Source organism: Pleurodeles waltl, chromosome 11, assembly GCF_031143425.1.
Source record: "Pleurodeles waltl isolate 20211129_DDA chromosome 11, aPleWal1.hap1.20221129, whole genome shotgun sequence".
Lineage (NCBI taxonomy): Eukaryota > Metazoa > Chordata > Amphibia > Caudata > Salamandridae > Pleurodeles > Pleurodeles waltl.
The window spans coordinates 91,708,524-91,732,243 of record NC_090450.1 but is presented as its reverse complement, the minus strand read 5'-3'; positions in this window follow the sequence as shown (position 1 = coordinate 91,732,243).

Sequence of the window (23,720 nt, the reverse complement as noted above, 5' to 3'; positions counted from 1 at the left end):
AAAATTCAAGTCACCTCACTGTTCAGATGTCAAACTATCCATGAATACCTTTGTTATGAGCAAGCAGGAATATAGCATTGGGCACTTGCCAGGTCACTCACACTACTACTTTGCACCCCTTTGTGCCCCTGGGTAAAGTCGCAAAGTTTGCCACCAGAAACCTATTTAATCTGTAACACCACACCCCATAACCCAAAACCATTCTTGGGATATTTGGCAATTATCCAAATACCAAGCACTTTGTAAATTCTTTGCTGTGGTATTGTACACTGTCCATGGTACAATCCCACGGCCTGCCCAACATGGTCAAATTATACACTCCTGACTTGAGAATTGCACAATTCACCGAATCATCAAGTTAAAAACTCCTAAATAGTCATGTGCCTGATTTCTATATAGTGCCTTCCACTTACTGAGCCATTTACAACGTGGGCTATTAGTTGATAAGGGTGACTACTCACCTCAAGAAATAATCACATCCCCTTTCAAGGGGAACCCATAAAGTCCTTTTTTTAACCTGAGCTCAACCCCCTGTTAGCTAGGCAATGGCTCGGAACAGAGAGCCTTCACTAATGTGTATAATAGTGCCACAAGCACGAAATACCAATGAGAGTCATGGTCGCAGTAGACCGGGAGCAAGGTGCAAGTTCGATACACAAGTCAATTTCGTATTTGTCAAAGATTTCACCATCTGACTCAGTCTTTTAAATCCCAATTCATGACAAAATTACACTTCTATTTCCCCCAGGACCTAAGGGGAGGCACCGAGAGACTTATAGGTGGTCAGACAGAGGCCTACAACAGGGTCCAGATCATGTCCAGTTCCCATTGGTCAGCTGTATACTTCCAGGGGAAGGTTTGTTGTCTACCTGTAGCCACACAGAAGGTCATCCAACGGAGCCTTGGAATCTCCGTCTTTGTCCTTGGTATAGGAGTTGGGAATGACTCCTTGGTATGCCCTAAACAATGGGGTAAAAGTTCCTAGAGCCAACCCTACCCAACTTGGGCATTTCCAAGATGGCAAAAGTCTTTATCCACACTAACCTTGTGCTCTGAGGTCTGGTTGTGTGTGGGGGTGTACTATGGTACACCTTGTATCCTCCCACATATAGCACTAAAAGCCATCAGTATAGGGCCACCACTGCACCAAAAAACAAAAGTTTGTAAGACAAAAACAGGATTCTCCAGCAACCAGACAGTGGATAAACAAGAATTGTCTTGCCATCCTGTTCCCCTCCTTTCACGTATGCCCTAAGTGTTATATGTAAAGTCCAGAGACACTGGGCTGGTAGGGCAATAGCAATGTTCTTCAGCAACCAGACAGAGAATACACAAACACAGTGGTGGTTGTTGACATTTGAAAGTGGTGGGGCATAAAAGTTCTGGATGAGTGACTTGTTGCGAGCAAGCATAGAGAGTGACGCCGACCATCATAAGGGGGATTCGAGGGGCTCTCCCCCTGAGAAAAGTTTGAAAAAAGGGTGGGCAAATAGTGCATATTCAAGCAAATTTGAGGAAGCAAGAGGGTTAATAAAGCAATTGAGAAAGTGTAGTTATGACATCAATAAAGAGTGACTTCATATGATGTGATGTAGGCAGCTACTTATTCAGTATAACCACAGAACTTCATAACAGACTTTGAGAGAACAGTGCTGAGTACCTCACAGAGTTCCTTATTTGTTGATATACATTCACAAATGAAATCTGCTAAGGAAATACAAGTTATTGTGATTTGTCGGACTGGACACAAGGAGACACCAAGTAATAAACATTAAAAGGCAGAAGGGCACCGTACAAGGCCTAGTATGTTTCATTCAGGGGATAAATAATGTATAGAAAATGTTACATAGGACATAGAGGAGTACAAGGTGTAGGAGTCAAGTCATCCATACCAGTAGCATTATTTAAGAGTGCCTGGTTTGGGGAAGCATAAACTCAGGATTCAGAACGTAACACAGTTGTTAAGGTTTACTTTATTAATAATTTATTTTTACCCAAAAAATCTTTTTTTAGTAAAATTAGGATAATGAGAGACTGTGGAAAAACTTTCTAACCTGTACCATGCAGTTTGCATGCAGCTCTTTGATGGCAGTTCATAGCTCACTGTGTTAGATTATGATTGTAGCTTATGAGGTGCACAGTAACAACAAAAGGATTTCTGTGACAAAAGCAGTATCCCACTGAGCAACATAAAATACTGTTCTGTGTTCTGCATATTACACATTTTCAAGTAACAAAAAGCAGCAAAAAAATAACAAAACTACACGAGTTACTCCTACTTAACATGGCTCACTCTCTACAGGTTGGGTTGTGTGAAGAGTTAACATCAAGGAATCATACATAGTGAAGTATGTTCCCTTAAATTCCTTTTTTGTAATTAATTGCTCTTTATATGCCTGAATAACTAAGTGTCCTCTCAGAGCACGCAAGCCACACACACCTTCATGGATGCGCAACACAGGGATAAAGCGAGCAAGATCTCCAGATTGGTAATTTACACCTTTATTTTCCGTCAAGCAGAGGGCAAGGGAGCAAACATTTTGAAATGCATGCTACACACTGAAAGCTTTAATCCTATTATGACAGGGCCTTGCGCACAGCAACTTTGTACACAGATTGTCCCCCAAAGTAAATCTAGACTCCATGCTGCGGGCTCGGCACTCCGACAGGACATACAAGCCAAGCCACAAATTTATCGTCATGTGTGAGGCCGGCTGGGGAGAGGGATGCAAAGGATGGAGGGGTTGGGGGGCATCAGCAGCCTGACCCATTGGTTGCTAGTGGTTACAGACATTGTGTAACAGACTTGTTGGGGCAGGGAGCGGGTGGGGTGCAAGGGCTGGGGGTTGTGGCAGGAAACACTCTTTACTGTAATCTGGTATCTTAGCTCTCCTGCCTGCAGTGAAGCTTTGATTGTATAGACCCCCAAATTCGAGATAAGATCTTGTCACCTAATACAGGGCAAAGGATAGAGAACAAACAGAAAGAAAGTTTTAGGAAAATCATTTGTAAACTTAACTTTCAAGGTTCCTTTATTGTAAACCTGTTTTCGTTTCTCTTTAAAACAATGACCGGTCTTTGCAATGAGTGAAATATGTGGGATTTCCTCGTTAGTGTAGATGTATGGCATGGCATTACGATATTTTAAAAGGCAGACAATGTTATGAAAAGGCTTCTGATAGACATTAAACACTCTGAAACGTCCATGTATGCGTTTCCTACTCCACACAGGCCGTTCACTTCTGGGATAGCAGTGGATAAACAAAGCAGCCAAAATTAAAACGATCTCTGTCAGATGTGCCGCACTCGCAGGTGTTCTGCCCCCTCACTAACAGTGGGACGCCAAGATCAGAGTGGACACTCTCTTACTCTTTCCACACGTAGGCACGAAGGATGCACTAGTGCGATATATTATCATAGCCAAGCTACAGCAATTTTATTAAACTCCTTATTTTGCAACAAATTAATAATAACACCACTAGTATTTAATTTTGTGTGTACTGACCAAATACTGTGCGTCGGCGCTAACGCACACTCCTCAAAGTCGGAGAGAGAGCGGACAATTTAATTTAATTTCTTGCAACTGTGAGGCCCAGTCCTGGCGAGGCCTTGTATCAAACTCGGAGGATCAGGCCACAATGTGGTGCAGTGTGGTCCCGTCTTGACTTTGTCTCTCCACGCACCCTTCTGTGCGATGCCATTACTGGCAAAGCACACAAAGAGGGGGCGGGAGAGTGAGGCTGAGCAACGCCGGCAGAATGGCAAACAGAGTATAATATGCCCCCAAGGGCCTGATTTAGAGTTTGTTGGATGGGGTTGCTCCATCACAAATGTGATGGATATCCTGTCCGCCATATTAAGATTCCGTTATATCCTATGGAAATTGTAATACAGCGGATGGGATATCCGTCACGTGTGTGATGGAGTAACCCATCGACCAAACTCTAATTCAGGCCCTAATTGTTTTAATATTGTACAATAAACCAAACTGTGATCATTGGAACCTACCTGGAATATGGATTTTTTTGTTACACACAAATTACACACTGCCAATGAACCTTGGGTTCAGTGTGTCTCCCCTTACAATAAAGGTACACTTCATGTTTTAATAACCTTTCACTTTTTAATAAAAACATATTCAGCTCTTGACATATTTTCCATTTAGGTTCTATTAATATTTTTTTTTTAAAAGAGAAAAACATGAATTGAAAATTGTCATTTTGTTACTGCATTTTCTTTGACTTTTTATGCTTTCGCTGTTTTTTTTACCTTATCCGTCACTGTTGAACTCTGCTAAATAACAATATTAATGTTTTAAATATCCATTTTCCTGTTAAAAATAACACAATATCATTAACAATTGTTTATGTTTCAATTTATTTTTCCTTTATTTAATAGCTGAAGAAAAGAAAATGTTAGGTTTTCCATTTCATTTTTGCACTACGACAATCTTCTGTAAAAAGCAATGATATTAGGTTCACTGTAAACAAACATTTAATTTTGGCAATTGCTGATACAAAATATGTTTCATTAATCGAAAAGCTAGTTAAGGATTTTGACATTATTTATTTACATTGCAGATAGAAAGAAAGTGATTTGTTTATACCTTGGTTCGTTCTTTTTGGCGAACTTTCTTCGTGGCCTCTTTCATATTTCATGTCATTAATCAACACTCTCTGTAGAGTTTAGTAATTTTGATGTAAATGCTGTAGTAATCTTCCAAAATTCCCCTTTTTAAAAGAAAACATAACAAATTCCTATAATAATATCTTTACGTATTCATATATTTATATATTTTGAGAGAAATGGGTGTCTTTCTTTATTGATTTTCCCTTATCAAATACAAAAGACAGATGGCACAATTACTCCAGCTTCAGGCATGTTGTACAATCTCCATATATATTTTGGAATACTTTTTTATCTGTCAGTTTTGGTGTGCTAGAAACCTATTTTTTGTTAACGCTTTAAAAAACTGTTTGACCTTCATCTGTGTCGTAATGATACCACCATAATTATGTGGGACTTTTAAACTGTTTTTAAATACACTAATATAGATTAATTTACGATACTGATACATGTGTATAACAATACTCTTTTTAGCATGACATTTTTAAATGCAATTATTAGTATTTTTTCGACAATATATTGTAGAAAATTACATTGCAAAATCTTGCGAGGTAAAGGCATATTGCACAGTGGCAATTTATAACAAGTTGTAAAGAAATGCGTGGTAAAAAATATGTTGTAATGTACTACAATGTAGTTGCATGTGTGCTAGTGATTGATACTCATTCTAAAGCTCTGCTTGGTGTGAGCTGCCTGGCTGCACTTCTACTTCACTTGAAGTCAGCTGGCCAAATGGCACGCCTAAGTCTTGGGGCTCCTGACTGCACATATCAAACCACAGTGATATGGAGCAAGTTGTTGATAGTGCTGCCAGTCAAGTGATGTGGCCAAGTTGTGGCTTATCATTTCTCATCGTGAAACTGTTCATACTCTCCTCAGCCGTTCTAGCAAATGAATCTTCTTCAGTGCACACTAGCATTTGGAACCATCGCTAAACATCTAGACATCCCACTGACACTTCTAACCAATAGCAGGAGGTCGGCAAGCAATAGACCGCCTAGAGAGCAACTGTGGAAAAAGTAATGGAACCCCCACAATCAACAACGGCACTAATGGAGGCAGACATAGGGTAAGTGCCTGTCTATGACAGAGCAGCTAATGCCTAGCTGTACCACACCTAGAAGAAAGTATTCAGCAAATCACTTCATTGACCTGGTCAGTGAACTTCTATGCCACCGTGTAGCTCCACCGGCAAGTGAAGCCCTTCTGTCCCTGAACTCTGACCTCTGGCAGGAGTTTAAGGCCCTCCTCCACCTGCAGGCTTCTGCCTGTGCCTCATCCCTGGTGTCTAGTGGGAAAGCTCTGCTTTTCTGCTAGGCTGCCCTCTGCCTCTCTTCTCTTTTTCTCCTCGTTTTTCTTCTTTTGTGTGCTGTTCTTCTGTGCCTTTCGCTTTCTGCGCTTTTCCTCTATCTTTTTCTCATTTACTCCTCACTCCTCTCATTCTTGCATCTCTCTCGCGCTTCCCCTCTCTCTCTCTCTCGCCGCTGCTGCCACTACAGCCCCGCCCCTTCTTTCTCCCGTTTTCTTTCCCCGCCCTGTTGCCCCTGTGCCCCCCCCCCCTTTTCACGCCGTTTCCCGCTCCCGCCACACAGCTGTCCTCTCCTCCCCCTCCCTACTTAATGGTGGCCACTTGCCTAAAGCAGGCTCGTCTGCGCCCGACTGTGACCCGAACGCGACCAGGGCCAGGACCGCCTCTACACATCAGCAGCACTCATCGCACTCAACCCAGGATGCAACAACAACTGCAAGCAAGCATCATCAGCTAACACCCACGGTCCCTTCAGCTGCCTCCGCTGCCACCAAACTTACACCACCACCAAGACTTTGGACACAGCACAATCCACCCGCAACAAATTCTCCGACCCCGAAAACTGTGAAGTGCATTATCCTCAATGTCCGCTCCCTCCATAAACACGCTACTGAAATCTGGGACCTTCTTGACAGCACCACCCTGGACGTAGCGTTCCTCACCGAGACTTGGACCAACTTCAGGCACGGACATTGCCATCGTCCCCCCCCAGTGATACAAGATCACCTGGAAGTACCGCCTCAATCGCCATGGGGTTGGAAACCGTCCACAGATCCAACCTCTGCCTGAACACACACTCCGAAGTCACCGAAGAATCCACAAGCCTGACGGAACACCTCCACTTAAAGCTACACACCAGCCGGACATCCACCATCAGGGGAACCCTCATCTACAGACACCCCTGGACCACGTACACCCTTTGTCGGCTCCATCACGGACTGCATCTCCACACAAGCCATCACAGCCACTAACTACACCCTGCTGGGAGACCTCAACTTCCACCTCGGGAATCTACAAGACCCCAACACAGCATCCCTCCTAGACAATTCCCACAACATAGGACTCTGACAGATCGTGACTGAGCCAACACACTCAGAAGGACAAAACCTTGATCCCATCTTCAATAGAGGAATCTCCGCTACCTTCAGTCACGCCATAGACTCTCATGGACAGACCACTGATGCATCCATTTCACCTTTAACACATCCACCGTCATCAGACCACAACACCAACCATCACATAGAAACTGGACAAGAACAACCGACGATCAGATCACCGCCGCCCTCGCCATCGCCGCCCCCACAATAGCACACAACGATGACCCAAACACTGCAGCATGCACCTTCCACAAATGGATCGCCGACTGCGCCAACACCATAGCCCCCCTCAAAAAGACCAACAGCACCCATGCAAAGAAAGCCAGCTGGTTCACCCCCGAACTCCGAGAATCTAGATGCACTTGTTGCCGCCTCGGGAAAGCCCATAGCAACTTCAGAGCCGCCACCAACGCACATCACCAACTCATCAGAAACACCAGAAAGAAAGCTATACTAGACAGAGTCTCCTCACATGCACACAACAGCAAGGAACTCTTCAGCATCATCAAAGAGTTCGCCCAACCCAACAGTGAAACAAGGGACATCCCACATGACCTCTGTGACAGACTCAACACCTACTTCCACCACAGAATCAAGACCATCTACAACAGTTTCAGCAAGGACAACCTACGCTTAGAGCCCCCTCTACCAAATCTCAACACCAACAAACATTCATCACCTGGACCCCCCTCAACACTGAAGATACGTTGAGAACAATGAAGTCCATAATCTCTGGGGCTCCCACTGACCCCTGCCTCCATCACATTTTCAACAGAGCCGCAGAAACTATTGCCCCCAAGCTCCGCATCACCATCAACCGCTCACTGGCTGCCGCCACCTTCCCCAACGACTGGAAAAACACCGAGATCAACCCCCTCATCAAGAAACCTTCAGCAGACCCCCAAAACATCAAAAACTACAGGCCCATCTACCTACTCCCATTTCCTGTGAAAGTCATTGAAAAAGCAGTGAACAGTCAACTTTCCACGTTTATAGAAGACCACAACATCCTCGACATCTCCCAATCCGGATTCAGGAAAAACCATAGCACTGAAACAGCCCTCCTGGCCGCAACAGACGACATCCGCTCCCTGCTGGTTAAGGGAGAGACGGCGGCACTCATCCTACTAGACCTCTAGGCGGCTTTTGACACAGTCTCCCATCATACCCTGATAAGAAGACTCCACAAAGCCGGCATCAGAGACAAGGCCCTTGACTGGATCCAATCCTTCCTCTCCGGCAGAACTCAACAAGTGAGGCTCACCCCCTTCCTCGCAGACCCCACACCCACCACCTGCAGAGTGCCCCAGGGATCCTCCCTCAGCCCTCCGTTGTTTAACGTCTACATGGCCCCGCAAGCCATCCCTCGTCAGAAGCCACAGAATAAACATCATCTCCTATGCCGACGACACCCAACTCAACCTCTCCAACGAACCCGACAAAGCCAGACACAACATCCACAAAGGCATGGAAGCAGTCGCCGGCTGGATGGGAAACAGCTGCCTTCAACTCAAGGCAAACAAGACAGAAGTACTCATCATGGGCCCCTCAACCCAATGCGTGGAACAACTCCTGGTGGCCACCCACCCTCGGAAACCCACCCACCCATTGCCTCCAGCCAAGCCTGCATCATTCTGGACTCCAGCCGCAGCATGAACCATCAAATCAACTCAATCATCTCCACCTGCTTCTGCACCCTCCACCTCCTATGCAAGTCCTTCAAGTGGATCCCCCTCGAACATAGAAAGACCATCACACACACCCTCATCACCAGCAGACTTAACTACGGAACGCACTCCACACCGGAATCAACAAGAAACTCACCCGCACACTACAAAACATCCAGAAAGCGGCCACCAGACTGGTCCTCGACCTACCTCTACATTGCCACATCTGGCAACACCTGAGTACACTGCACTGGCTTCCCATAGTGAAAAGAATCACCTTCAAGATCCTCTCACACACACAAAGCCCTCCACAGCACCGAACCAGCCTACCTGAACCAGCACTCCACTTCCACATACCCCACAGGCCCCTACGCGCAGCTCAGCTCACTCTCTCGCAGAACTATCCCGCATCAGGAAAACCAGAACAGGAGGACGCTCCTTCTCCTACCTCGCAGCCACCACCTAGAACGCCCTTCCTCTCCACATCAGGCAAACCATGTCACTCCTCAGCTTCACAAAGGAACTGAAGACATGGCTTTTTTAAGAACCACCTCACCTGTAACGCTACACTCTCCCTCCCAGTGGCTTGAGACCCTAACGGGTGAATAGTTGCGCTTTACAAGCACTGATTGATTGACAGTGCATGGGAAATCTAAAAATCCTATCATGAACCATCAATATAATGCTCTCGTTTGACTAACCCGAGAATACTTTTTTGACCTTTCAGTCTGCATAAAACCCAGTAAAATCAATGACAAAGCCATGTTAAAGCGATAACAACAGGAAAAAATAGCAAGTCAGGAGACAAACAAGAAAAAGTATCCAATGACCAGAAATCTTCAGCTTTGACAAAGCTCCGGCCAACTACTTCATCAAGAACATTACTGTATTTAAAAAAGGCTATTCCACATGATATTCAGCAACATCCTTCATCTTAAACTTTTGGCCAAAAGATCCAAAGTAAAATCACTAACACGTCTAAGCAATGGCTGCAGCCTAAAATCTCCAATCCACTTCCTGCTCTTTTGCTGAATTTACTGCCAAGTGTGTAAAGCCACAAAAGAAAAATATGGCCCTGATTAGGAAGGCAAGACTGACAAAACCCAAACCCATGTTGATTCTTGTTCTGGCTCTGGATACTGAATAAATCATTGCACAAATAGGCTGTTTATTAGGAGAAGCCTGGCGACTCCATGGGGCGCAAAATGAAAGCAAACTGCAAATAATGAAGACTTGCTTAAAGGCGTACAAACATCTGCACAACTTGAAATCTTTAAAGAAACAAAGGAAGAAAAAAAAACTAAAGTAATAAACATTAGCAAAGCCAACAGGACTTGGTTTTGAAGGCATTTGGATATTGGCTTTGCCAGTGTTTATTGCCAGTGTAATGAAAACACATGTGTTGACACATCAGAACACATACATGCGCATAGGTGCCAGTCTTGGAATGGATTTTCTATTAAACGAAACCCTTTTCAAGAAAGCTGTTGATGAACATGCATGTTTCACGATGCATATGTGTCATGACTTGTTCTTCATCACACATGCATGTGTCAGTTCACACTCTCCACCACTGGGACCATATCATTAATGTGTTAGCTTGCGAGACAGATCTGTTCACCGGTTTTGATAATACAGCACTGTTTAGAGCACATACATTTAACTTGAAATATATGGTTAGTGCATGAACGGTATACAGCATAGCTCAGAAACTGAGCAGTGGTTGCCTCTCAGGTTCTCTGCAGTTCATGCAGCAAATCAGATAAATTGCAAGTTAAATGTATGCATTTTAAACAGTGCAATTGCATAAAAACTGGAGCACAGCCATGCCGTAAGGTGGCGCACAAGCCCTAGATCATCTTACTAGCCACAAGCAACGCCAGGGATGAGCTGAAATGAAAACCTGAGTTCAGGAGCAAGAGCCAAGTGTCTATGGACCTTAGAGCAGGAGATGAGCTACTGCCACTCATGGCAAGCTCCATGCTAAGCTAAGGGAACCTTGTCTGATGTCTTAAGCAGGACAACCCAAGGGAAGCCTAGTCTTGCCGTCTGCAAAACCCCTGTGAGACACCAAACCTTTGGAATCCTTTTCCCTGGAGTTGAACTTTTCAAACACCTCTACGGAAGTAATGACTTTCTATATAGAGAATAATCTGGTGACTCATGAAATGCCCAAAGAAATACAAATAGGCAATGCCCCTTCCATCCTATTATGGAAATGCCTCTTCCACATTTCAACTGAATCACTAAAACTCGTTCATTATTGGAAGATCGCATCACACGAGCCATACAACAGTGGAGAAATGTATACAAAACTTGAAAAAGGTGAAGGCCATTGCAACCAAACAATACTCTGGCGTCTAACTGGCACTCAAATGTTTCCAGAGGAATTAATGATTTTCTCTTCACTTTTGGACTGAGTGCCTCTGCCACAGGCTTCAGCATGAGCCCAGTGGCTGACTTTACTCCCAGTTACCCTTTGTGGGTTTCCGGTCCCCAAGACCAAAACTGAAAACACTTAGGCCCATATTTATACTTTTTGACGCAAGCCAGCGACGGCGCTGGTTTGCGTCAAAAATGTTACCGCTGCCTAACGCCATTCCTACGTGCCATGCGGGCGCCTTATTTAAGGAATGGCGTTAGCCGTCGCTGCAGACTGGTGAGAGTAAAAAAAAAAAATGACTCAAACCAGGCAGCGCCGGCGTAAGGGAAAATGGGGATTGTGCGTCAAAAAATGGTGCAAGTCAGGTTTGAGGCAAAAACCATGCCTCAAACTGGACTTGCGCCATTTTTTACACTTTTGTGGTGGTTTGCTGCATTAGCATTCAAAAATTTGATGCTAGTGCAGCAAAGCACAGGGAGGCCCATTGATTAAAATGGATGCATCCTTTTAATGCCTGCTCTTAGCAGGGGAGTCCTCCCTGAAGTGTTGTTTCTCCACAAGTCAAGCCGGGGGCGTCGGGTGTAGAGTAGTAAGTCTCACGCTTCCGGCGGGAAGCGCAGTTGTCTTGAAGTTGCTTCTTTGGAAACAAAGTTGCAGTCTTGGATGAACAGAGCCGCTGTCCTCGGGAGTTTCTTGGTCCTTCTAGAGCAGGGCAGTCCTCTGAGGATTCAGAGGTCGCTGGTCCAGGGGAAAGCGTCGCTGGAGCAGTGTCTTTTTGAAGTGGGGAGACAGGCCGGTAGAACTGGGGCTAAAGCAGTTGGTGTCTCCGTCTTCTCTGCAGGGTTTTTCAGCTCAGCAGTCCTCTTCTTCTTAGGTTGCAGGAATCTGAGTTCCTAAGTTCAGGGGAGCCCCTAAATACAGAATTTAGGGGTGTGTTTAGGTCAGGGAGTGCAGTAGCCAATGGCCAATGGCTACACCCTCTTTGTGCCTCCTCCCAAGGGGAGGGGGTCACATTCCTATCCCTATTGGGGGGATCCTCCATCTGCAAGATGGAGGATTCCTAAAAGTCAGAGTCACTTCATCACAGGTTGCCTTAGGGGCTGTCCTGACTGGCCAGTGACTCCTCCTTGTTTTTCTCATTATCTCCTCCAGCCTTGCCGCCAAAAGTGGGGCCATGGCCGGAGGGGGCGGGCAACTCCACTAGCTGGAATGCCCTGTGGTGCTGTAACAAAGGGGGTGAGCCTTTGAGGCTCACCGCCAGGTGTTACAGTTCCTGCAAGGGGGAGGTGATAAGCATCTCCACCCAGTGCAGGCTTTGTTACTAGCCACAGAGTGACAAAGGCACTCTCCCCATGTGGCCAGCAACATGTCTCGAGTGTGGCAGGCTGCTAAAACCAGTCAGCCTACACGGGTAGTTGGTTAAGGGTTCAGGGGGCACCTCTAAGGTGCCCTCTGGGGTGTATGTTACAATAAAATGTACACTGGCATCAGTGTGCATTTATTGTGCTGAGAAGTTTGATACCAAACTTCCCAGTTTTCAGTGTAGCCATTATGGTGCTGTGGAGTTCGTGTTTGACATACTCCCAGACCATATACTCTTATGGCTACCCTGCACTTACAATGTCTAAGGTTTGGCTTAGACACTGTAGGGGCACAGTGCTCATGCACAGGTGCCCTCACCTATGGTATAGTGCACCCTGCCTTAGGGCTGTAAGGCCTGCTAGAGGGGTGACTTATCTATACTGCATAGGCAGTGTGAGGTTGGCATGGCACCCTGAGGGGAGTGCCATGTCGACTTACTCGTTTTGTCCTCACCAGCACACACAAGCTGGCAAGCAGTGTGTCTGTGCTGAGTGAAGGGTCCCTAGGGTGGCATAAGACATGCTGCAGCCCTTAGAGACCTTCCCTGGCATCAGGGCCCTTGGTACCAGTTACAAGGGACTTACCTGGATGCCAGGGTGTGCCAATTGTGTAAACAAAAGTACAGGTTAGGGAAAGAACACTGGTGCTGGGGCCTGGTTAGCAGGCCTCAGCACACTTTCAAATTAAAACAGAGCATCAGCAAAGGCAAAAAGTCAGGGGGTAACCATGCCAAGGAGGCATTTCCTTACACCCCCCCCCCCCCAAACGAAAGAGATTGAGACTAACCTTTCCCAAGAGAGTCTTCATTTTCTAAGTGGAAGAACCTGGAAAGGCCATCAGCATTGGCATGGGCAGTCCCAGGTCTGTGTTCCACTATAAAGTCCATTCCCTGTAGGGAGATGGACCACCTCAACAGTTTTGGATTTTCACCTTTCATTTGCATCAGCCATCTGAGAGGTCTGTCGTCAGTTTGAACTACAAAGTGAGTACCAAAGAGGTATGGTCTCAGCTTCTTCAGGGACCAAACCACAGCAAAGGCCTCCCTCTCAATGGCACTCCAACACTGCTCCCTGGGGAGTAACCTCCTGATAATGAAAGCAACAGGCTGGTCAAGGCCATCATCATTTGTTTGGGACAAAACTGCCCCTATCCCATGTTCAGAGGCATCTGTCTGCACAATGAACTGCTTGGAGTAATCTGGAGCTTTTAGAACTGGTGCTGTGCACATTGCTTGTTTCAGGGTGTCAAAGGCCTGTTGGCATTCTACAGTCCAGTTTACCTTCTTGGGCATTTTCTTGGAGGTAAGTTCTGTGAGGGCTGTCACTATGGATCCATATCCCTTCACAAACCTCCTGTAATGCCCAGTCAAGCCAAGGAATGCCCTGACTTGAGTCTGGGTTGTTGGAGCTGCCCAGTCCAGAATAGTCTGGATCTTAGGCTGGAGTGGCTGAACTTGGCCTCCACCTACAAGGTGTCCCAAGTAAACCACAGTTCCCTGCCCTATCTGGCATTTGGATGCCTTGATAGAGAGGCCTGCTGATTGCAGAGCCTTCAAAACCTTCTTCAGGTGGACCAGGTGATCCTGCCAGTTGGACCTAAAGACAGCAATATCGTCAAGATAAGCTGCACTAAAGGACTCCAAGCCAGCAAGGACTTGATTCACCAACCTTTGGAAGGTGGCAGGGGCATTCTTTAAACCAAAGGGCATAACAGTAAACTGATAATGCCCATCAGGTGTGGAGAATGCTGTCTTTTCTTTTGCTCCAGGTGCCATTTTGATTTGCCAGTACCCTGCTGTTAAGTCAAAGGTACTTAAGAATTTGGCAGCACCTAATTTATCAATCAGTTCATCAGCCCTTGGAATGGGATGGGCATCTGTCTTGGTGACAGAATTAAGTCCTCTGTAGTCCACACAAAACCTCATCTCCCTCTTTCCATCTTTGGTGTGAGGTTTGGGGACTAAGACCACTGGGCTAGCCCAGGGGCTGTCAGAGTGCTCAATGACTCCCAATTCCAGCATCTTGTGGACTTCCACCTTGATGCTTTCCTTAACTTGGTCAGACTGTCTGAATATTTTGTTTTTGACAGGCATGCTGTCTCCTGTGTCCACATCATGGGTACACAGGTGTGTCTGACCAGGGGTAAGGGAAAAGAGCTCAGCAAACTGTTGCAGGACCTTCCTGCAGTCAGATTGCTGTTGGCTAGAGAGGGTGTCTGAGTAGATCACTCCATCAACTGAGCCATCTTTAGGGTTTGATGAGAGGAGGTCAGGGAGAGGTTCACTCTCAGCTTCCTGGTCCTCATCTGTTACCATCAACAGATTCACATCAGTCCTATCATGGAAGAGCTTAAGGCGGTTCACATGGATTACCCTCTTGGGGCTCCTGCTAGTGCCTAGGTACACCAGGTAGGTGACCGGACTCTTCTTCTCTAGCACTGGGTAAGGGCCACTCCATTTGTCCTGAAGTGCCCTGGGAGCCACAGGCTCCAGAACCCAGACTTTCTGCCCTGGTTGAAATTCAACCATTGCAGCCTTTTGGTCATACCAAAACTTCTGGAGCTGTTGGCTGGCCTCAAGGTTTTAACTTGCCTTTTCCATGTACTCTGTCATCCTTGAACGTAGGCCAAGTACATAGTCCACTATGTCTTGTTTAGGCTCATGAAGAGGTCTCTCCCAGCCTTCTTTCACAAGAGCTAGTGGTCCCCTTACAGGATGGCCAAACAGAAGTTCAAAGGGTGAGAACCCTACTCCCTTCTGAGGCACCTCTCTGTAAGCAAAAAGCAGACATGGCAAGAGGACATCCCATCTCCTTTTGAGTTTTTCAGGGAGCCCCATGATCATGCCTTTTAATGTCTTGTTGAATCTCTCAACAAGGCCATTAGTTTGTGGATGGTAGGGTGTAGTGAATTTATAAGTCACTCCACACTCATTCCACATGTGTTTCAGGTATGCTGACATGAAGTTGGTACCTCTGTCAGACACCACCTCCTTAGGGAAGCCCACTCTGGTAAAAATACCAATGAGGGCCTTGGCTACTGCAGGGGCAGTAGTCGACCTAAGGGGAATAGCTTCAGGGTATCTAGTAGCATGATCCACTACTACTAGTATGTACATATTCCCTGAGGCTGTGGGAGGTTCAAGTGGACCCACTATGTCCACACCCACTCTTTCAAAGGGGACCCCCACCACTGGAAGTGGAATGAGGGGGGCCTTTGGATGTCCACCTGTCTTACCACTGGCTTGAGAGGTGGTACAGGAGACACAAAACTCCTTGACTTTCTGGGACATGTTGGGCCAGTAGAAGTGGTTGACTAGTCTCTCCCACGTCTTGGTTTGTCCCAAATGCCCAGCAAGAGGAATATCATGGGCTAAGGTCAGTATGAACTCTCTGAACTCCTGAGGCACTACCACTCTCCTAGTGGCACCAGGTTTGGGATCTCTTGCCTCAGTGGACAGGAGTCCGTCTTCCCAATAGCCCCTATGTGTTCCAGTTTTCTTGCCATTGGACTCTTCAGCAGCTTGCTGCCTAAGGCCTTCAAGAGAGGGACAGGTTTCTTGCCCCTTACACAACTGCTCCCCTGAGGGTCCCCCTGGGCCCAAGAGCTCAACCTGATAAGGTTCTAACTCCATAGGCTCAGTTCCCTCAGAGGGCAGAGCTTCTTCCTGAGAAGAGAGGTTCTCTTTTTGTTGTTGTGTTGCAGCTGGTTTCCCAGTTGTCTTTTCTTTTCTCTTGGTAGGCTGGGCCCTTTTTCCAGACTCCAGCTCTACTTTTTCACCCTGAGCCTTGCATTGTGCCCTTGTCTTGACACACACCAGTTCAGGGATACCCAGGATGGCTGCATGGGTTTTCAATTCTACCTCAGCCCATGCTGAGGACTCCAGGTCATTTACAAGCAAACAGTCTACTGGGATATTTGAGGAGACCCCCACCTGTTTCAGGCCATTGACCCCTCCCCACTCTAAAGTTACCATAGCCATGGGATGTACTTTAGTTTGATTGTCAGCAGTGGTGACTGGATAAGTTTGTCCAGCCAGGTATTGACCAGGGGAAACCAGTTTCTCTGTCACCATGGTGACACTGGCACCTGTATCCCTCAGGCCTTCTACACTTATCCCATTAATTAAGAGCTGCTGCCTGTATATTTGCATGTTAGGAGGCCAGGCAGCCAGTGTGGCTAAATCCACCCCACCCTCAGAGACTAATGTAGCTTCAGTGTGACACCTGATTTGCTCTGGGCACACTGTTGATCCCACTTGGAGACTAGCCATTCCAGTGTTAGCTGGAGTGGAGTTGGAAGTGGTACTTTTCTTGGGACAGGCCTTGTCTCCAGTTTGGTGTCCAGGCCGATTACAGCTACGACACCAGGCCTTTTTGGGATCAAAGTTTTTACCCTTGTACCCAAAATTGTTTTGTGAAGAGGCTCTGGGCCCACCCTCCTGTGCAGGTTTTTGGGGGCCTGAAGAAGACTCTTTACTATTTTTGTTTTTGGATGTCTCAACACTCTTCCACTGGGGAGGCTTTGTGACCCCTTTCTTTTGGTCACCCCCTGTGGAAGTCTTGGTCACCCTAGTCTTGACCCAATGGTCCGCCTTCTTTCCCAATTCTTGGGGAGAAATTGGTCCTAGGTCTACCAGATGCTGATGCAGTTTATCATTTGAACAATTACTCAATAGGTGTTCTTTCACAAATAAATTGTACAGCCCATCATAATCATTAACACCACTGCCTTGAATCCAACCATCCAGTGTTTTCACTGAGTAGTCCACAAAATCAACCCAGGTCTGGCTCGAGGTTTTTTGAGCCCCCCTGAATCTAATTCTATACTCCTCAGTGGAGAATCCAAAGGCCTCAATCAGGGTTCCCTTCATGAGGTCATAAGATTCTGCATCTTTTCCAGAGAGTGTGAGGAGTCTATCCCTACACTTTCCAGTGAACATTTCCCAAAGGAGAGCACCCCAGTGAGATCTGCTTACTTTTCTGGTTACACAAGCCCTCTCAAAGCTGTGAACCATTTGGTGATGTCATCACCATCTTCATAATTAGTTACAATCCCTTTAGGGATTTTCAACATGTCAGGAGAATCTCTGACCCTATTTATGTTGCTGCCACCATTGATGGGACCTAGGCCCATCTCTTGTCTTTCCCTTTCTATGGCTAGGATCTGTCTTTCCAAAGCCAATCTTTTGGCCATCCTGGCTAACAGGAGGTCCTCTTCACTGAGGCTATCCTCAGTGATTTCAGAGGTGCTGGCCCCTCCTGTGAGGGAAGCAGCATCTCTGACTATCACAGTTGGAATCAGGGATTGAGGGTCCCTGGGTTCCCTAGTTAGGACTGGAAGGGGGGAATTCTCCTCCAGTTCACTATCATCATCCTCTGGGTTGTCATCCTCAGAGGGGTTGGCTTTTTCAAACTCTGCCAAAAGCTCCTGGAGCTGTTGTTTGGAGGGTCTTGAGCCAATTGTGATTTTCTTTATTTTGCAGAGTGACCTTAGCTCCCTCATCTTAAGATGGAGGTAAGGTGTGAGGTCGAGTTCCTCCACATTCACATCTGCACCAGGCATTATGTTTCTAAAAGTTGGAATACTTTTTAAGAATCTAAAACTAGTTCCAGAATCTAATTCAAACTTTCACAAAACTTTTAAACTCTAAAAGAAATGCTAACAGGGACTATCACAAGGCCCTAGCAGGACTTATAAGAATTTAGAAAAATAGTTCAAATTGCAAAAATCAATTTCTAATGACAATTTTTGGAATTTGTCGTGTGATCAGGTATTGGCTGAGTAGTCCAGCAAATGCAAAGTCTTGTATCCCACCGCTGCCACCAATGTAGGAAGTTGGCTCTGAATGCACTATTTCAAAGTAAGGAATAGTATGCACAGAGTTCAAGGGTTCCCCTTAGAGGTAAGATAGTGGCAAAAAGAGATAATACTAATGCTCTATTTTGTGGTAGTGTGGTCGAGCAGTAGGCTTATCAAAGGAGTGGTGTTAAGCATTTGTTGTACCTACACAAGCAATAAATGAGGATGACACACTCAAAGACAATTCCAGGCCAATAGGTTTTTGTATAGAAAATATATATTTTCTTAGTTTATTTTAAGAACCACAGGTTCAAATTTTACATGTAATACTTCAAATGAAAGGTATTGCAGGTAAGTACTTTAGGAACTTTGAATAATCACAATAGCATATATACTTTTGAAATAAAATAAATCACATATAGCTATTTTAAAACTAGACACTGCAATTTTCAACAGTTCCTGGGGGAGGTAAGTATTTGTTAGTTTTTGTAGGTAAGTAAACCACCTACGGGGTTCAAGTTTGGGTCCAAGGTAGCCCACCGTTGGGGGTTCAGAGCAACCCCAAAGTTACCACACCACCAGCTCAGGGCCGGTCAGGTGCAGAGGTCAAAGTGGTGCCCAAAACGCCTAGGCTTCAATGGAGAAGGGGGTGCCCTGGTTCCAGTCTGCCAGCAGGTAAGTACCCGCATCTTCGGAGGGCAGACCAGGGGGGTTTTGTAGGGCACCGGGGGGGACACAAGTCAGCACAGGAAGTACACCCTCAGCAGCACGGGGGCGGCTGGGTGCAGTGTGCAAACACACGTCGGGTTTCCAATGGAAATCAATGGGAGACCAAGGGGGTCTCTTCAGCGATGCAGGCAGGCAAGGGGGGGCTCCTCGGGGTAGCCACCACCTGGGCAAGGGAGAGGGCCTCCTCGGGGTCACACCTGCACTGGAGTTCCGATCCTTCAGGTCCTGGGGGCTGCGGGTGCAGGGTCTTTTCCAGGCGTCGGGATCTGGGAGTCAGGCAGTCGCGGTCAGGGGAACCTCGGAATTCCCTCTGCAGGCGTCGCTGTGGGGGCTCAGGGGGGGGCAACTCTGGCTACTCACAGTCTCGTAGTCGCTGGGGAGTCCTCCCTGAAGTGTTGTTTCTCCACATGTCGAGCCGGGGGCGTCGGGTGCAGAGTAGTAAGTCTCACGCTTCCGGCGGGAAACTCAGTTGTCTTGAAGTTGCTTCTTTGGAAACAAAGTTGCAGTCTTGGATGAACAGAGCCGCTGTCCTCAGGAGTTTCTTGGTCCTTCTAGAGCAGGGCAGTCCTCTGAGGATTCAGAGGTCGCTGGTCCTGGAGAAAGCGTTGCTGGAGCAGTGTCTTTTCGAAGTGGGGAGACAGGCCGGTAGAGCTGGGGCCAAAGCAGTTGGTGTCTCCGTCTTCTCTGCAGGGTTTTTCAGCTCAGCAGTCCTCTTCTTCTTAGGTTGCAGGAATCTGAGTTCCTAGGTTCAGGGGAGCCCCTAAATATAGCATTTAGGGGTGTGTTTAGGTCAGGGAGGGCAGTAGCCAATGGCTACTAGCCCTGAGGGTGGCTACACCCTCTTTGTGCCTCCTCCCAAGGGGAGGGGGTCACATTCCTATCCCTATTGGGGGGATGGAGGATTCCTAAAAGTCAGAGTCACTTCAGCTCAGGTTGCCTTAGGGGCTGTCCTGACTGGCCAGTGACTCCTCCTTGTTTTTCTCATTATCTCCTCCGGCCTTGCCGCCAAAAGTGGGGCCGTGGCCGGAGGGGGCGGGCAACTCCACTAGCTGGAATGCCCTGTGGTGCTGTAACGAAGGGGGTGAGCCTTTGAGGCTCACCGCCAGGTGTTACAGTTCCTGCAAGGGGGAGGTGATAAGCATCTCCACCCAGTGCAGGCTTTGTTACTAGCCACAGAGTGACAAAGGCACTCTCCCCATGTGGCCAGCAACATGTCTCGAGGGTGGCAGCCTACACGGGTAGTTGGTTAAGGGTTCAGGGGGCACCTCTAAGGTGCCCTCTGGGGTGTATGTTACAATAAAATGTACACTGGCATCAGTGTGCATTTATTGTGCTGAGAAGTTGGATACCAAACTTCCCAGTTTTCAGTGTAGCCATTATGGTGCTGTGGAGTTCGTGTTTGACAGACTCCCAGACCATATACTCTTATGGCTACACTGCACTTACAATGTCTAAGGTTTGGCTTAGACACTGTAGGGGCACAGTGCTCATGCACTGGTGCCCTCACCTATGGTATAGTGCACCCTGCCTTAGGGCTGTAAGGCCTGCTAGAGGGGTGACTTATCTATACTGCATAGGCAGTGTGAGGTTGGCATGGCACCCTGAGGGGAGTGCCATGTCGACTTACTCGTTTTGTCCTCACCAGCACACACAAGCTGGCAAGCAGTGTGTCTGTGCTGAGTGAAGGGTCCCTAGGGTGGCATAAGACATGCTGCAGCCCTTAGAGACCTTCCCTGGCATCAGGGCCCTTGGTACCAGGGGTACCAGTTACAAGGGACTTACCTGGATGCCAGGGTGTGCCAATTGTGTAAACAAGGGTTCAGGTTAGGGAAAGAACACTGGTGCTGGGGCCTGGTTAGCAGGCCTCAGCACACTTTCAAATCAAAACATAGCATCAGCAAAGGCAAAAAGTCAGGGGGTAACCATGCCAAGGAGGCATTTCCTTACAGTCCCCCAATACCTGCCCTGACCCGGGCGTTAAATAATAATGCTAAGCAAGCTTACCACCATTATTTAGGCCTGCCTCCATGCCGTGCACCAGTTTTGCACAGGCAGATAAATGACGCTAGGGCCTTAGAGTCATTTTTTGCCCGGGAACACCTACCTTGCATCTCATTGACACAAGGTAGTTTCCCGTTACCAAAAAACAACTTTAACTCCAATATTTTGACGTTAGACTAATCTAGCGTCAAAATATAAATATGGAGTTAGGTTTGCACTGAATTAGTGTAAAAAAACAAAATGCGAATTTAGCGCAACTAGAGTGTAAATCTGAGCCTCAGAATACACTAGATCACAAAAATAACCATTCATAACTGAGTGACCAATGAATGTTTCACTTTACCACGAATACACCAATGACACAATGCAGTACATGAAAGCTAGAGCTCCCTCGCTCCATCCTAGCCAGACATTTGACCCAAATGCTACTATTGTGCTACACTTGCGGAGTGCTATACTTTCGGAGGAGTTCGTGATCACCGGTTTGAATTAGCAAGTCTTGAATAAAGGGGTCACAGACTGGTGACTATTGGCTGTTCAGTGGGGTTAAAGGTGGAAGCTTGCTCACAGTTCCACACTTTATACCCAGCTCCATACATTCCCTAAAAAGCTTGCAAATCTGAACAGCGCCTATTATCACAGCCAACTAAAGGCACAGTTAAACGTGCTTCTCTTGAAGCTCCTATATGTCTTTCTGTGTGCACAGTACTTATTTAAGTTTCAGGTGCTGGTGCAGGAATATTTGCACAGCTTGGATGTAACTACTATGGAACCTCTCCTGCGCCCAATGTTTTGGGTGCAGCTCTGTTGGAGTTCACTAGTCCATGGGCCAGGCCTTTGGGGGCTAGAGATGACTGAGGCGCCAGTACACCAGAACCCCAACCAGGGACGTCTTTAGGATTTTGGGGGTCCATGGCCAAATGTATTTTGGGGGGGCCTGTTCGGACCAGCTTTGAATTTATGATCCAATTTCAGCTTCTTTCATATCCTCTTTGGCTACTTCACTGACACCGCACAGGTCCAAATTCTAAATCTGTTTCCAACTAATATTCAGGGTAAGTGATGTGTGTTTTCAAAATTGTAATATAGCAGCACCTCACTAATATTATTGCAAATCATCTCTTTGAACCACGGCCATTTCTCATGTGTGAGGTCCTGCTTCGATCTAAAAATTAACTTTTGAGGATTTTGCAAGATGTTGAAAAACATAAACACAACATTTATCTGCATAATTCCTGTAAAAGACTCCCACACATCACCCTTATTAAAAATAAATTAAAATGAAGTGGTATTTAATACAATCTATGTTTAAGAATCATTCAAAATCGTCAGTCTAGAACTATGTGGAGAAAAGAACTGGCTCTATCAGAGGCCCCCTTAATGCCTGGGGCCCTGGGCCAGAGCCCACTTTGCCAATGCCTTAAAACGTCTCTGGCCCCAAATGTAGGGCATACGATTTTAAAAGGCCCTCTGTCTTAGAAACCATGGAACAGGTTGGATCTTTTAAATGCCACATGCGCCCAAAGTGTCAGTGCTGCAGACTATGGCAACTTCTCTGCCAATACATAGCTGGAGACAATAGAAAGAGATTCAAAGGTGATTATCACTGGAACCACTTGATGGATTTCAATGTGGTCAATGGTGCGAAACTCGGAGTTGCATGATCTAGCTGATTCTCTGGCTCCCGGGCGAAGGATGGGAGCTGAGATGTTCCTCAAAGCCCCTGGAGGCAGCTGGAAATCTCACACATACATTTCTGAGGAATAGATGGGGTTGAGAACAAAGCAGGCTCCCCAGCACACGCAGAAGGCACTAACTCTTCACTTGGGCCAAAGGCATTGCAGAGAATGGCAACAACTAAGTTTTGGGTGATCTCCTGAACAGCAGTAAGCAATCTCACGTTCAGCTGAGCTACAGACCTTACATCAGCTCACACTGGTCCGCACTGGATGCTGAACTTCCAAGAGTGACTGGAAGACAATGATTTCTGTAGGGCGCAGTTCAGCATCCTCTTACTCCACAGGTAGTCTCTCCTTGCAGGGCCCTACAGAAGCATTTCTATTACTTTGCAGGTCAGACTTGTCACACTTACCTCAAGACTGATAATAAGGTAGGTAGGTAGGTAAAACTCTACCTCTGTATCACTGTCCTGATTTATGCTTGGTCACTGAGAGATTTTAGAAGTTACTGCTTGTTAGAAATGGGATCTCTAGTTGGCAGTCGGTTTGCACCCTATCCAAGTAGGGACCCTCACTCTAGTCAGGATAAGGGAGATACCCGCTCAGATAACCGCTGCTCACCCCCTTGGTAGCTTGGCACGAGCAGTCAGGATTATCTCAGAAGCAATGTGTAACATATTTGCACATAACATACAGAAATAAGTGAAAATACTACAAAAGTACATCACACCAGTTTTAGAAAAACAGCCAATATTTAACAAGAACAAAACGATACAAATCCAACATACAGTGTTAAAGATATGAATGTTGCAAGATTTGCTCAAAAATACAGTTCCCTGAAGTCGATAGCTCCTCCTGCGGCTATCACTGAGTTGTGATCAATAAAACCAATGGTTCAAGCCAGCCGTGGCACTGTTGGCCAGCTATGGTGTCGGGAAGACTCGCAAAACAGTACCTTTGAAATTGCAGGTCGTCGTGATCCTCGCAGTGAGCTCCGGAGAGCGGCATCACTGATGTTGCGTTGACGGTTCTGGACTTGGTGCAGGGGGCATCGGGCCATTGAAGTCA